Raw genomic sequence first — 15,349 nt, forward strand, 5'->3', positions numbered from 1 at the left:
TCTGGCATCAACAAGGCATCTTCACTCAGAGAACTGCTGCTCACTGGATATTTTCCATTTTTCAGATCATTCTCTCTAAAACGTAGAGATTGTTGTTTATGAAAATCCCCGTAGATTAGCAGTTTTTGAAATACTCAGACACCAGACTGTCTGGCACCAACACCCAGGACCCATTCAAAGTTACTTAAATCTTTTATTCCCCATTCTGATGCTCAGTTTGAGCTTCAGCAGGCTGTCTTGACAATGACCACATGCCTTAATGCATTGAGTTGGCTGATTAGATATTTGTATTAACAAGCAGTTGAACAGGTGTACCTAATAAAGTGGCCGGTGATTGAATCTGCTATTGATCTTTTTTCCACATTTTTCATGAAATTAATTAAATCATTTTTAATAACATTCATCAGGAGATTTTGATAAGTTGTTTATGCATTTTCAGTAATTATGTCATTAATCTACTCCATTTGTTACGAAGAACAAATGTAACTCTACTAGTATGCTTGACTGATTAGTTTGTCAAAGAATCTTCTCTCTTTGTAAATGACACCGGGGACTCATCTCACAATCGCTGGTGGCTTTGTTCTCTAATTCTAAATTGGAACTAGTGTCCCTGTCTGACCATACAGTAGTCACTGATTCAATTTTTTTTTCTTATCTATCTCCTTGTTGACTCCCTGCTTCATTTTGGTGATTTAAAACACCCCTGCTCCAAAACTTAGAGTATCAGTCTTGTTAGACAATTTTTTGACAATAAACTCCAACCCCGCAAGTGATCCTGTACATCTCTGGCTTGCTGTAAGCATGCCATTTGTTACTTCACGGTAGCTCAAAAAACACAGAATAGAAGAACTTGAAGAGCATCTCTTATATCTATACAAATCACACCCCAAATGTGATGGATCCTGATTACAAATTGCAGGTTTCCAATGTTAGCTCTGAACTAAACTCATTTCTACTTCAGAGGGTGAGTTTGAGATGCACCGCATGTATATGAGTTACTTTGTTTACAGGGTAAAGCTTAGTAAATGCATGCCTTAGAATTGCACATCTTGTTCAGTTCAGTGTTGGTTCAGTAAATGCAGGTATTTTTCTAGGCCCTGATGCTTGTCTCCAGAGTTGAACAAGACTTTTTGGAAACAGCTGGCTGCCAATTTTCTACAAAGGCTGAGCTCCACTATACCTGCTCCCAAACTGAATCTGACAATTAATCTGACCTTAACCACTCTACTTTTAAAACAAGGCAAGGCCCCAGAAGACTGTTCGAGTTATCATTCATATTTCATTGATGCACTCTGAAGCAAAACTATTAGCTGAAGTTGTGGAAAGGTGACTGCAATCATGATTTCACAAAGTAATCCACCCATCTGTTTTGCTCATGTCAGTTTCTTATATAGCAAGGTTCGTCACTTCTTTACATTCTTGATGTGGCCACTGTTATATCTAGTCTAGTGGATTTTGATGCAGAAAAGGCTTTTCATAGCATGTGGTAGAAGTACTTGCAGTGAATTAATAGAGTAATACGAGAAGGCTTCATAAACACGATTTAAAATAATTATTTCTCCCCTATGGCTATTCTTACAAATGCCAGCTGTGAAAGATAGAGGCACTGTCGAACCCTTGAACCCTCAGACCAGATGTCAGACACCAGATAAAAGTCCAATATGACTTTATTTTATAATAATAATGTGCACCAAGCACTCTACACTCTGCTATACTCATATAATAAACAATAACTACACAATAATCACTACAATAACCAATCCTCCAATCCCAGACTCATTGCCACCCTTCCACCCAGCTCAGCTCAATGCCTGGGATTTCCCACAATCCTTTTATAGTCCTTGACCCAGAAGTGGTTCTGTCCTTCAGTCCATGTGACTTTCTATCACTTCCGGGTCAGGTAAAAACTTCTCCTTTTCTTCAGCCCAGAAGTATATCATTTCTTCCATTCCCATGACTTGGAAATACTTCCAGGCTATACGGAAAGCATAATTCCCTGGGCCTCCCTGCAGCGACTCCTGGCGGCCCCCATGGTATCCAGCAGGGCTGTGAAGAAAAGCTCCAAGGTCCATGATTCCCTGCTGGCATTCGGGGCACCTCCATGCTGCAAGGAGGGCTCCATCTGGTGGCTTGGAAGTGTTGGCCGGAATATATGGCCGGCAATCCCTCGCAAAGCATATCTCATCCCTTTTGGAGTTTCAAAGATACGAGACAGGGTTGTCCACTCTTTTCCTTATTTCATTTAGCATCTTGAGCCTCTTGCCTTTGCCATTGCTCATTGCTCGACCTTACTCACTTCCAATCTGGAGCAACATGCCAAACAAGCCTCCTGGACCAAATGGATCCATTTTGTTTCTTTTATTTTCTTGAAAGTCACTTTATCAAAGACAGGAAGGTAAGCGTTGATTCTTGTACATTTAAAAAAAATTCCTGAAGCATGTCCTTAATATCACTTACCTTCTTGTGTTTGTTGTCTTTCAAGGAATAATATAAGTTAACAATCCTGGACACAAAGTATGAACCACAGCAGAAGAATAAACACTAGCTTCTTAAATTTCCATCCATAACATTTTATATCAAGTATAAATAAATACTTCCCTGCTAAGCTTCTGATGACCAAGTGGAAAATAACTCATGTTATTTCTGTTTTTTTTTTTGTCAGGAAAAAAATCTTTGAATTCTGGATGTGGCAGATTATAATGGTAATGTTAGCTCTATGTTTCTGATAACTAGTAATGAGGAAAAGAGCAGAGTTTAAACAAAGTGGGCACTGCCCATTCTTCTAGGCTTTAGTGGCACACCAGACCTGTTAAGAAAGCAGATTTAACAGGATGCATATATCTTCAGGTTTTACCAGGATCTGCCTGGGAGTCATCTGATAACCAGCTGATATCTCTCCAGATGCCCCTCTGCATGCTTCTTGAACCAGAAGGCACAAAATGGAGTCATTCAAGAACAAAGACTGTTAGTCAAAGAAAGACATCTCTGGTCGACAAAGGAACTTGTCTAGGAGGACACACTTATTTTGTAACTGAAAGTGAATTTAATCTAATCAGGAGAATTTATACATTCCTTAAAAACTAGTTATACTCATCCCATCTTGGAACTTTTCTCCTGGGACCTCAATGAACTCCCTGGGGATTTTTACTAGATACCCTGTCTGGGATTTTCTCTGGATGGGGGAAATCTGCAAAATGATCTTCTGAAACTTCTCTGTGAAACTAAAAACTGATGAGTCATTCTCTATTTAGGAAGAAAAGAACTGGCACTTTTTGTGGATCAGAACTCTCTGCCAAGTCAAGCTGTGGGCCAGTGGGCTGAAAAGGCAGTGAAGCAGCTATCACGTCCAGAAGGGAACTTCAGCATCTAAACTCATGTGCCAGAAACTGTTGCAGACAACACAGAAAATGCAGAAAGAAGCCATGTACACCACAAATAAAGGATCATGCAGCAAAGAGAAAGATTCATTTCAACACAGGAAGAATCCTCCACTTGAACCTGGAGCAGCAACAAAGTAACAACTCCATACAACACTGGACATCACCTTTAAAGACTTTATATCATAAAACTATTTATCTATGCCAAGATAAATTAGAACTCTAAATAGCAAGTAAACAGCCTACCTTTCTATGTTATTACTATGTATTATTCTGCTTCTTAAAATGAGTGTGCTTCAGTTACCTTGATATAAGTCTAAAGTCCAGTCCAACAGAGAAAGGTAAGGTAAAGAAAGTAGGAGCTCTTGCCATATTGTTTGATTACTTACCGGTATTGCCAAAGGCAGACTTTGATTTTTTATCCATCATTTTCGGTTAGGGTAACACAATCTGTGCTCACTTTCCTATCTATGTAAGCCAATCCAAGCCAGGATCCTTTTCGAGGCTCACCAGCAGCCACATACCACACAAAAGCAGATTCAGTTTTACACAAATCTTTAAATACATCACTACTGAAAACCCACAAACAGTTGGTTTTGTGGATGAAACCTAACTGATGTAACCGTGCTGCTTCCTCATAGAATCCCAGTCTTTCACTTTGAGGCTGGTAATAAAAAAAAACTCTTAACTTAAACCAAACTTATAAGTAAATGCAAACAGTAATGGAATAATTAGCATAAAATACTCCAGCAATTACATCACAAGCTTGAGGATGTTAACTTCAATTCTTACACAAAAGTATCTTTGAAGGAGAGTCATCAGCATGTAGGAAATACAAGGATTATGCTACACTGGTGCACTGAATGGCTGTACCAAGTGAATATACCCTGAGCCAGCTGCGATATTAAAGTGTTCCCCAGCTTCCTAAAGTAATTTCTCCATAACAGGTATGACAATTCATGTGTTCACTGAAAATACTAAATGCAGAATGGGTCAGGCAGCAGAAAGGATTGTAGGCCTCAAACTGGACTATATATTTATGCATTAGAAGTTGTGCTGTAAATACAAAGACTCCACTTGCCAGGTTAACCATCTATTACAGTTATTACCATCAGGAAAATATCACCAGTCACTAAATCCAAGAACTCCCAGAAGTTAATCTTGCTCTCACTGAAGCCAGAAGTATAATATACACAGTATATGTCTAGACACAACCATGAGTGAATTTTGTTTAAAAGTGGGTAAGCACAATTAGCTCATTGAGTGTCACATTTCTAAACTAGACAGAAGCACTTCTCAAATGCATGAAGCTGTGGTGGTCTACATATGTGTATATGTGTATCTGTCTGTCTCCTCTGTTATTACAATATGCAAATGAATCATTAACCTTCCGTTACCTTGTGCTACTGAGCTCCTGAATGGATAACAGCAATTTTAGCTTTTTATTTCCTATCAGTGTCAAGTTTTTTGTTCAGTTTCTTTTGCTTCCTCCCTAAACCCCAACAGTTTCATTTAGTGCAGGGACTGAAGGATTTAAGGCCGGATGTTTAAGGAAGAAGCCCTGTGGGTGTAGCCTTTGCAGCACTGAATTTCATTGCTATTCACTATAAAATTTTCACAGTTTATCCCCGGATGTGTATTCTCATTTGAGAATCACGTCTGTCTTTACGAGACTAACCAGCTTCTTTCCTACTGAAATCCTTAGGGTTAAACACAGTCTCTGATTTATCTGTGTCTTTTCCTGATTTCTAAACTCCTCCATGCAATCTAAATTATTTTGTGTTTATTTTGTAAGAAACAACTTGATTTATTACTGGCAAGAGTGCCATTCTATTTTACTATATTGTTTTATATATTTGTGTTTTATGAAATATATTTTTCAGTGTTCAGTGTTACTGTACAGTATATAATGTTGTGATGGTGTCATTTATTGTATATTGTGCTGTTTATTAAATCTGCATACCTTTGTAGTGTATGGATGTAACACCAAAAGAAATTCCTAGTAACTGTGTTACCTGACAGTAAAAGTTCAAGTTCAAGCTGAAAGCAATGAGGATGATTTTGTGGGGAAAATATGTTCTGCTTTTAGGCTAAAATTGTAAAATAATATCCCAAATAAACAGTTCTAAAAAGCACCAAGTGCCAACAGTAGGCTGTGCATCATAGATTTAGTGCCCTTCGTTCCTCTTTTTTTTAAAACAAATTTGAAAATTAAGCTGCTGTTTTTCATTTTAAATATGAATAAATATGAAAATATTCATCCTCTAAATTAAGTCATCCATCCGTCCTCTGGACAAGTCTTTTCATAAAGAGTAACCTGGAGATATTAGCTTTCCTTTCCTGCACTGCCAACTGGCAACATCTTATGGGAGATGGTTTATCATTAAAATGTTGTCATCTGTGAAGAAATTAGAATGAAATAATGAGAAAAGTTGATGTTTATTAGCCAATAATGTCAATTTGCATGGATATAGTGGTAAATCTTTGACTTCTGTTTCATCCTCATTTTTCATAAGTTTATTTTTAATTCATTTTCCTCTTTTCTGCATTCAGATCACCCTTACAGAGTCAAGTGCTTTTCTTTAACACTGTTCTGTATTTTAACTCTTCCATACCAACTGTGCCAATGCTAATTGTGAACTAACACTCTGCCAAGTGTGCAAACATAGCACAGGCCTTACAGAATCTGTTTTAAAGAGAACATGGGTGGAATGATTGTGTTGTTCCATCTGCAGTCCATGACTAATGAATACACCTCCATCCCACCGTCCAGTCACCAACCTTTAGAACGCAACACAGGCTTGTGAAGACCTGATGAAGTCAGCACTGCTGTTGCCAGATGCATGTGTTCCCAAACCTTTGTCTTTTCCTATTGACTGATGGCAGTTAATGAGGTTACCAGGCAGTTACCCCAATGTTTCTTGTATGGCTTCTTTACAACACGTACTCACATGTTGAGTAGTGTAGACGTTTTAAAGGTTATTCTTTATTTACTGAAAACTGTTGTATTTTTTGTATTACTTTGAATTATTCTCTTATTTTTTAGTAAACCCCCTTGTGACATTGTGTTCTGTCATGCACACTATTTAAAATGAGATGGACTTCCATATTACTTATTACTTACTTATGCTATCATCTTCCATTATATTTTTTGTAATGCTTTTGAAACACTTCATTTATTTGTAATACACAATATATGGTATAAATATCATTATTATTTAAAAAATTTGCTTCCTCTCATCTATAATTGACAGTTTTACTGGTAAATCCAGATCTCAACAAGAGATCAAAGTGATTTACCCAAGCACCTTTCAAAGAATGTATGCAGTGTCCATAAGTGTGATCTGTGGCACTTCACTCTCTAATGGATCACCCTGGAGCGTTCTTAGATTTTGATCAAATCCTTTCTTAAGTGTACCTAATTCTCCTACTATCATTGGTACAGTACTTGTCTTACAATTCCACATCCTGCTGATCTCGATTTCCAGGTCCTTATATTTACTATTTTTTTCAGTTTCCCCTTCAACCTGATGTTTGAATCATCTGGAACAGCTATATCAATCAACAGGTAGGTTTTCTCTTTCTTGTCATGCAGCACTGTATCATGACGATTAGTTAGGATGGTTCTATCAGTAACTGTTGGAACATCCCACATGATGGTAATATCGTTAATGTTCATGACCTTTTCTTTTTGATGTTCATAATATTTATTTGGCACTTGTAACCCCAGATGCTTGCACATAGTCTAGTGTACATAACTGTCTACTTTATTGTGTCTGTAAGTGTACTGAGATGATGCAAGTGTATCGTAGCCTTCAACAATATGACTTACATGCTCTTCTGCCTTGTTGCATAGTCCACATTTACTATCTACTGGTTGTTATAAGATGTTCTTCTGGTGGTATCTACTATTGAGTACTTGGTCCTGAATTGCTATGAATAAGCTTCCTGCCTCTCCCTTAAAACCAGAACTGCAAAGCCATTTCATAGACGCCAGCTTTTCAACAAATGGTCTTTTGAAATCTTGAAAGAATGGTCCATGCAATGGTTTGCTCTTCAGTTGTTCTAATTTGTCTTTTGTGATGTTGGTTTTCCATTTCATTTTGACATTCCAAGCTTTGGTCTTTTGACTCAGGTATTTCTGTTTTATCTTCTGTGTTTCTGTTTGTGGAGAGCATTTAGCTTTGACGGCATGATTATCTCTGACTAATCATGTAAACTTATTCCTGCCTAGCATGTTTTAGTTGAATCAAGAGCAGCCTCAAATTAAATTAATCCACATCCACTGTCTTGTCTCTATAAAGTCTTTCGACGTCAGCTTTTGGGTGATGAATGCCTCCGATAGTCAAGAGTTTTCTTGTTTTTCTATCCATCTTCTTAATATCTGTTCTCAACCAGTCTACAATTCCAAACCAATAATTATGACTGGGATAGCTAAGGTGTCAATAGCTGTGACCTTCTTCTTACAGCTTAATTCTGTCTTCAGAATCTGACAAACTCGACAATAGTACTCTTTTGCAATTTTCTCCTTTGTTAGGGTGTTATCAAACCCATCACTCTCTTTTACATCTAAGTACTTATACGTTTGTCCCGTATCCATATTTCTAATAACTGTTTGGCTGTTCATCTGGATATTTTAACTTTTGACTAGCTTACCACGTTTCAAGATGCATGTGGCACATTTGTCTAAGTCAGATTCCATTTTAATCTTATCACTGACCCCTTTGACAATGGTGAGACTTTGTTTAAGCTGAGTCTCATCCTTCACAAACAGTATCAAATCGTCAATGTAAAATACAGTAAGACGCCTAGCTTTGTTATTATTGACTTCAAATAAAGGTCCCTTGTCTATTTAGCATATTTGTTAATTGTATCAACACTATACAGAACAACAAGGGGGACAAGGATATTATTATTATTATTATTATTATTATTATTATTATTATTATAGGGTTGTACAAAGAACAGGTTTTAATAAAAAAATGTAAGTACTTAGTGATTTTCAATTAATCTTTATATAATTTGCTTTTCCAGAGTTTGTGCTTGCAGTGTGTACACTGGTTCTGGGACAGGATTTTGGCACCTTCTTGCACTATAACTATAATGAAAAATTAAGCTAAGAAAACTGGGAGGTACACATAATAGCAGGTAAGAAACAAGGCTTCCAGACCAAAACCCAAATGAATAAGGTATAATAGGAGGTGCTTTTTATGGTAGTCTTCCACTAACAGATCGATTGACATGAGGCAAACAGGTAAAAAATGAGGAGAATAATTAATACTTACAGCTTTACTGGGCCTGACTAAACAGATCTTAAACCCCAGTCTGTTGGGCAGGTTGGCTTGTTCACCTGCCCAACAAAGTATTATTCCAAAGAAGTCTCTTCCGCACTGTCCACCTCCATCTTTCTTTCAAATCTCTTGCGCCTCTTTCCCTCACCAGTTAAGTGTTTTCTTTCTCAACTCGCAGCTATACACATAATGAGCTTCTGGGATGGTATTATCTTTAATCCTCCTCTCAGGTCACTCCACCTAAGTTCTAGAATTATTTCCTGGATCAGGATAAGGCTTGGATTTTCTACATGTACTCCTTGTAGTTGATCCCAGTTTCTTGCACTCCTGAGCCCTCAATTGTCGTAAGTTGTCTCTAAGGAAGCTTCCCTGGTGATCTACAATCTGAGGGACAGCACAGTCCTGTAGAATTCCACCTCTGGAATTGTCTACTTGATCTCAGTATCATTCTTGATAGGTCAGGCAGACCTTACAATTGCTAGTCCAGTTCAGGGTAATGAGGCCCTCCATGTTAACTTGGCACTATTGAGTGCAATGCTGAACCCATCTCTGAATTACACACCAGCTTTTCTCACATATTATTCCCCTTGTAAGAGTTTCCTCATAATAATTCTCCTTATTCACCGTACAATGTTTACATTTTATTAATTTGTAAGTGCTGTGTAGTATATTTTGGTTGACATTTTTATGCTGAAATTTTACCTTTCAACAATCTATTGAGTAAAAAGGCAAAATTAACACATTAAAAGTATTATGTGTTACATTCTGTAGTTGGCTGACCTGTGTAGTGATCATAATAGTACCGCTTCAGAAGAAACTGATGTGATCCAGCATCCAGATCACAAAAAATCCATTCTTTAGCCATAATAGCCTCACTGGTCATTAGGGAAATCCAAGACTCTAATTACACTTTTAATTGTTCTTTGTGTGTTTTTGCTGGGGACATAAGTGTTAATAAAGGAGCAATAATGTGAGCCATTGATTTCCTTGTGGCCTGCAGGTCATTCATTCAAAAAATAAATTGATATACACAAAGAATGATGGCTAAGAATTCCTTTGGTGAACTTTGAGAACAATTTGCCATTTAAATCTTGATGATTTGGCTCCAGTAAAATTAACACAGTACAGAATTTCCAACTGCTGTGCTGTAGCCTTTCATTTATTATCTGGAATTACAATGTAAAACCAAAGTAAATTTAATTTCTGGGTTAAAGTTTGAGTAATTGTGAAGTCTGCATATTCTCTTTGCATTGGACACTCTAAATTGGTCCCTTGAGAGTAAATCCATAGATTGACTTGCATCATTCCCAGGACTAGCTTCTGCCTTGTAATTAATAAATTATTTCCTTCTCTGTGACCCAGAATTAGGAAAGTGGTTATAGGAAATAAATATTGTTAGAACATTAGAAACATTTTGATTAGAACAGGATATTCAGCCCAACAAGGCTCCCCAATCCTATCCACCTAATTCCATCCATACATTTTCCAACCCGCTGAATCCGAACACAGGGTCACGGGGGTCTGCTGGAGCCAATCCCAGCCAACACAGGGCAGGAACCAATCCCGGGCAGGGTGCCAACCCACTGCAGGACACACACAAACACACCCACACACCAAGCACACACTGGGGCCAATTTAGAATCGCCAATCCACCTAACCTGCATGTCTTTGGACTGGGAGGAAACCTTTAGCGCCCGGAGGAAACCCATGCAGACACAGGGAGAACATGCAAGCTCCATGCAGGGAGGACCCGGGAAGCGAACCCGGGTCTTCTAACTGCGAGGCAGCAGCGCTACCACTGTGCCACCGTGCTGCCCCCACCTAATTCCTCCAAAATGATATCAAGTTGAGTTTTAAATTTCCCTAAAGTCCTAATCTCTACCACACTACAGTACTTGGAAACTGATTCCATGTGCCTATAGTAAATAATATAATATAATATAATATAATATAATATAATATAATATAATATAATATAATATAATATAATATAATATAATATAATATAATATAATATAATATAATAATTCTCCTTATTCACCGTACAATGTTTACATTTTATTAATTTGTAAGTGCTGTGTAGTACATTTTGGCTGACATTTTTATGCTGAAATTTTACCTTTCAACAATCTATTGAGTAAAAAGGCAAAATTAACACATTAAAAGTATTGTGTGTTACATACTGTAGTTGGCTAACCTGTGTAGTGATAATAATAGTACCGCTTCAGAAGAAACTGATGTGATCCAGCATCCAGATCACAAAAAATCCATTCTTTAGCCATAATAGCCTCACTGGTCATTAGGGAAATCCAAGACTCTAATTACACTTTTAATTGTTCTTTGTGTGTTTTTGCTGGGGGCTTTATGCCCCTGGTAGGGTCACCCAAGGCAAACTGGTCCTAGGCAAGGGATATGACAAAGAGCGGTTCAGAAAACCTCCTATGATACATACAAACATTGGATGGCGTTTTCCCTCGCCTGGACGCGGGTCACCAGGTCCTCCCTCTGGAGTCAGGCCTTGAGGTCGGGCTCGATGGCGAGTGCCTGATGGCCGGACCTGCACCCATGTGGCACAGCCCGAAGAGACAACGTGGGTCCCCCTTCCCATGGGCTCACCACCTGTAGGAGGGGCCAAAGAGGTTGGGTGCAGTGTGAGTCGGGTGTTGGCCAAAGGCGGGGACCTTGGCGGTCCGATCCTTGACTACAGAAGCTGGCTCTTGGGACGTGGAATGTCACCTCTCTGAAGGGGAGGGAGCCTGAACTAGTGCGCAAGGTTGAGAGGTTCTGGCTAGATATAGTCAGGCTCACCTCGATGCACAGCGTGGACACTGGAACCAGTCTCCTTGAGAGGGGCTGGACTCTCTACCACTCTGGAGTTGCCCCCAGTGAGAGGTGCTGAGCGGGTGTGGGTATACTTATTGCCCCCCAACTTGGAGCCTGTTCATTGGTGTTCACCCCGGTAGACGAGAGGGTAGCCTCCCAGAGCCTTCGGGTTGGGGGACGGGTCCTAACTGTTGTTTGCGCGTATGCGCCGAACAGCAGTCTGGAGTATCCACCCTTTTTGGAGTCCCTGGAGGGGGTGCTAGAGGGTGCACCTGCTGGGAACTCCCTCATTCTGCTGGGAGACTTCAAAGCTCACGTGGGCAATGACAGTGAGACCTGGAAGGGCTTAATTGGGAGGAATGGCTCCCATGATTTGAACCCGAGTGGTGTTTTGTTATTGGACTTCTGTGCTCGTCACGGATTGTCCATAACGAACACCATGTTCAGGCATAGGGGTGTCCATATGTGCACCTGGCACCAGGACACCCTAGGCCTCAGTTCGATGATAGACTTCGTGGTCGTGTCATCAGACTTGCAGCCACATGTCCTGGACACTCGGGTGAAGAGAGGGGCGGAGCTGTCAACTGATCACCACCTGGTGGTGAGTTGGCTTTGATGGTGGGGGAGGATGCCGGTCAGGCCTGGTATGCCCAAACGTATTGTGAGGGTCTGCTGGGAACATCTGGCAGAGTCCCCTGTCAGAAGTAGCGTAAACTTCCACATCCGGCAGAACTTCGACCATGTCCCGAGAGACGTGGGGGACATTGAGTCTGAATGGGCCATGTTCCGTGCCTCTGTTGTTGAGACGGTTGACCGGAGCTGTGGCTGTAAGGGAGATTGACAGGCGGATCGGTGCAGTGTCCGCAGTGATGCGGGCTCTGCATCGGTCTGTTGTGGTGAAAAAGGAGCTGAGCTGAAAGGCAAAGCTCTCAATTTACCAGTCAATCTACGTTCCTACTCTCACCTATAGTCATGAGCTATGGGTAGTGACCAAAAGACCGAGATCGTGAATACAAGCAGCTGAAATGAGTTTCCTGCTCAAGCTGCTGCCCCCGCATCTCAGTCTCGGAAGAGGATGGATGGATGGATATATCTTTGTGAAGAAAACCCCCCTAATATTTTGTGCGAAATTTACCCTTAACAAGTTTCAAACTGTGGTCCCGTGTTCTTTTTCAACTTACTTTAAAAGTAACAGCCTGGATCCACTGTATTAATTACTTTTGTCATTTAAAACATTTTAGTCATGTCACCTCTTAATCTCAGTTTGATTATTGGAAAAGGTTCAGCATCTTTAATCTTTCCTCATAACTCAAACCCTGTAGCCTAGTCGCTCTTCTCTCCACTTTTTCAATCACTGCCTTTTTTTCATCTGGACGCCAAAATTGTACACAATACTGCAGATGCAACCTCACTAGTGCATTATAATGTTTAAACATAACCTCCTTGGACTTGTACTCCACAGTATATAACCTAACATTCTGTAAGATTTCTTAATAGCTTCTGAAAACACTCTGAAAGACGATAGTGACAAGTCCACCATGACTCCTAAATCCTTCTCATAAGGCGTACTTTTGATTTTCAAACCTCCTATTGTTTTTTCAAACCTAACATTTTTACTTACATTACATTTCATCTGCCACAAATCTGCCCAAGCCTGTATGCTGTCCAAGCCCCTCTACAACGATCTTTGATTATCTACCAATCTATCTAACTTGCATTTGCAAACTTCAAAATCTTTTTGTTTATATTTCTTTTAAGATCATTTATGTACATTATAAACACCACTTTCAAACCTCACGCAATTCTGATAAGGTTCCTTAATCCCACTATAACCCTCTGCTTCCAGTGTTTAAGCCAATTCTGCACCCATCTACACACTACACCATGAACTCCCATCTTTTGTAATTTGAAGTTCAACCTCTCATATAGTATCTTATCAAATGCTTTTTGAAGCCATGTCTATTCTCTAAAACTCCTGTTTTTGAGATTTACTGCTCAATCTTCTCTTTAATAACTCCTTTCATTAATTTATGTGTGATACACACTAAGGTTACAGGCCTATAGTTACTTGGATCTGTCCCAATTAAACCTTTTAATATGATGGGATATTATTTGTTATTTTCAAAAAATCATTTAACACTAGAATCCCCAAAGCCTATGAAAAAACTTGTAATCCTGGGCCACGGCAAATTCCTTTGCACCTCTCCATTAATATCTTTTGTTTTGCAAATGTCTCGATAGGCAAAAGCAGCAAGCAGCTTGCTATTCCCCTCTGTATAAAGCCCTGTATTTTACAGGACAATTTTTACAATAGTACATAATGGTTCAGTGGGTGGTGTTGTCACCTTACAGGTCTTTGGCTTGAATCCCATACCTAGTCAATGTGGAGTTTCCACTTTCTTCTCATATCTGTCTGTGTTTTTATTTTCCTCCAGGACCTCCGGATTTTCTCCTATATCCTTAGATACATTTAAGTAACTCAAACTGCCCCAGTGTGGGTATATACATGAGTGAGCCCTCTGATGAACTGGGGTTCTGCCCAGTGTTGTTTCCTGCCTTGTGCCCAGTGTTGCTCCTCACATCTTGAATTAGATTAAGTAATTTGGAGAATATTATTATATGTCAAATTAAAATAAAATAAATTAACAAACATGAAAATTGAAAGGCAGATTGCAGCTATTTATAGATAATTTATTATTATTACATCTTAAATCACAGAATTACAAAATGCAGAGTGCAATATACAATTACTTAATTATTTACTGTACCACATCCAATGGTGCCACATAATAACAAACCTTTTTCATCTCTTGTGTGTACACATTTCATTATAGGACCCATAATTAAAAACTTTACTGCTGAAGTTGTGTATTTTTAGGAATTCACTAAATTCAGATGCAGATGTACAGATAAGTGGCATGACTTATTGAACTTGCTGGTTTATTTTAAAAAACTTTAGAAATTTTTCTAGCACTACCAAAGTGAATATATAAACATACTGTATGTGAAGTTAAACTTGTAAACTGGTCCTGTTTTATGTTATTATAATGGAATTGTTCATTCTCCTGGATTTAGTGCAAAAAGATCATTGATCTGCATTAAACAGAACTGTGCTTTCTTCGATTATAATATTAAAAGCATATTGTGCGTTTGTCCTTTTTATATACAGCATCTTTTTTCCAGTGAATACTATCCCCAGGACTTTACAGGTTCAAGCACAGAGTACAATAGCTCTTTTTTTTTTTTAATTTGCAGCAACAATGAGGATTGCAACGGCTGCCTTGGGGTTACAAAAATGTGCCCAATGAAATTGCATGAACAACAACAAAAACATTTTTTATTTCTATAGCACCCTTTCATACAAAGGATGCAGCTCAAAGTGTTTTACAAGAAAAAAAAAATTAAGAATACATAAGAAAAGGACTTAGTATATGCCTAAACCCCATGCTATATACCCATACCTAAAATTGTAAAAAAAGAATAAATCAACACACATTTACAAGTAACACATAAAGCTGAGTCCTTATTTACAGATATATTTTTAAGTCTCAAATGAGAAGTCTGATTCTACGGTCAGATGGCCAGATAAACTCCAGGGACGCAATGCTGGAGAAAAAAACGAAATCTGCTGGAATTCCAAGAACAAAAGAAAACCCAGGGCTCAGTTGGCATTCTTCTTCTTTTCTTCTTCATTCTGCTGCTCCCGTTAGGGGTTGCCACAGCGGATTATCTTTTCCCATATCTTTCTGTCCTCTGCATCTTGTTCTGTTACAACCATCACCTGCATGTCCTCTCTCACCACATTCATAAACCTTCTCTTAGGCCTTCCTCTTTTTCTCTTGCCTGGCAGCTCTATCC

The sequence above is a fragment of the Erpetoichthys calabaricus genome, chromosome 11, assembly GCF_900747795.2.
Source record: "Erpetoichthys calabaricus chromosome 11, fErpCal1.3, whole genome shotgun sequence".
In the NCBI taxonomy this organism is placed as follows: domain Eukaryota; kingdom Metazoa; phylum Chordata; class Cladistia; order Polypteriformes; family Polypteridae; genus Erpetoichthys; species Erpetoichthys calabaricus.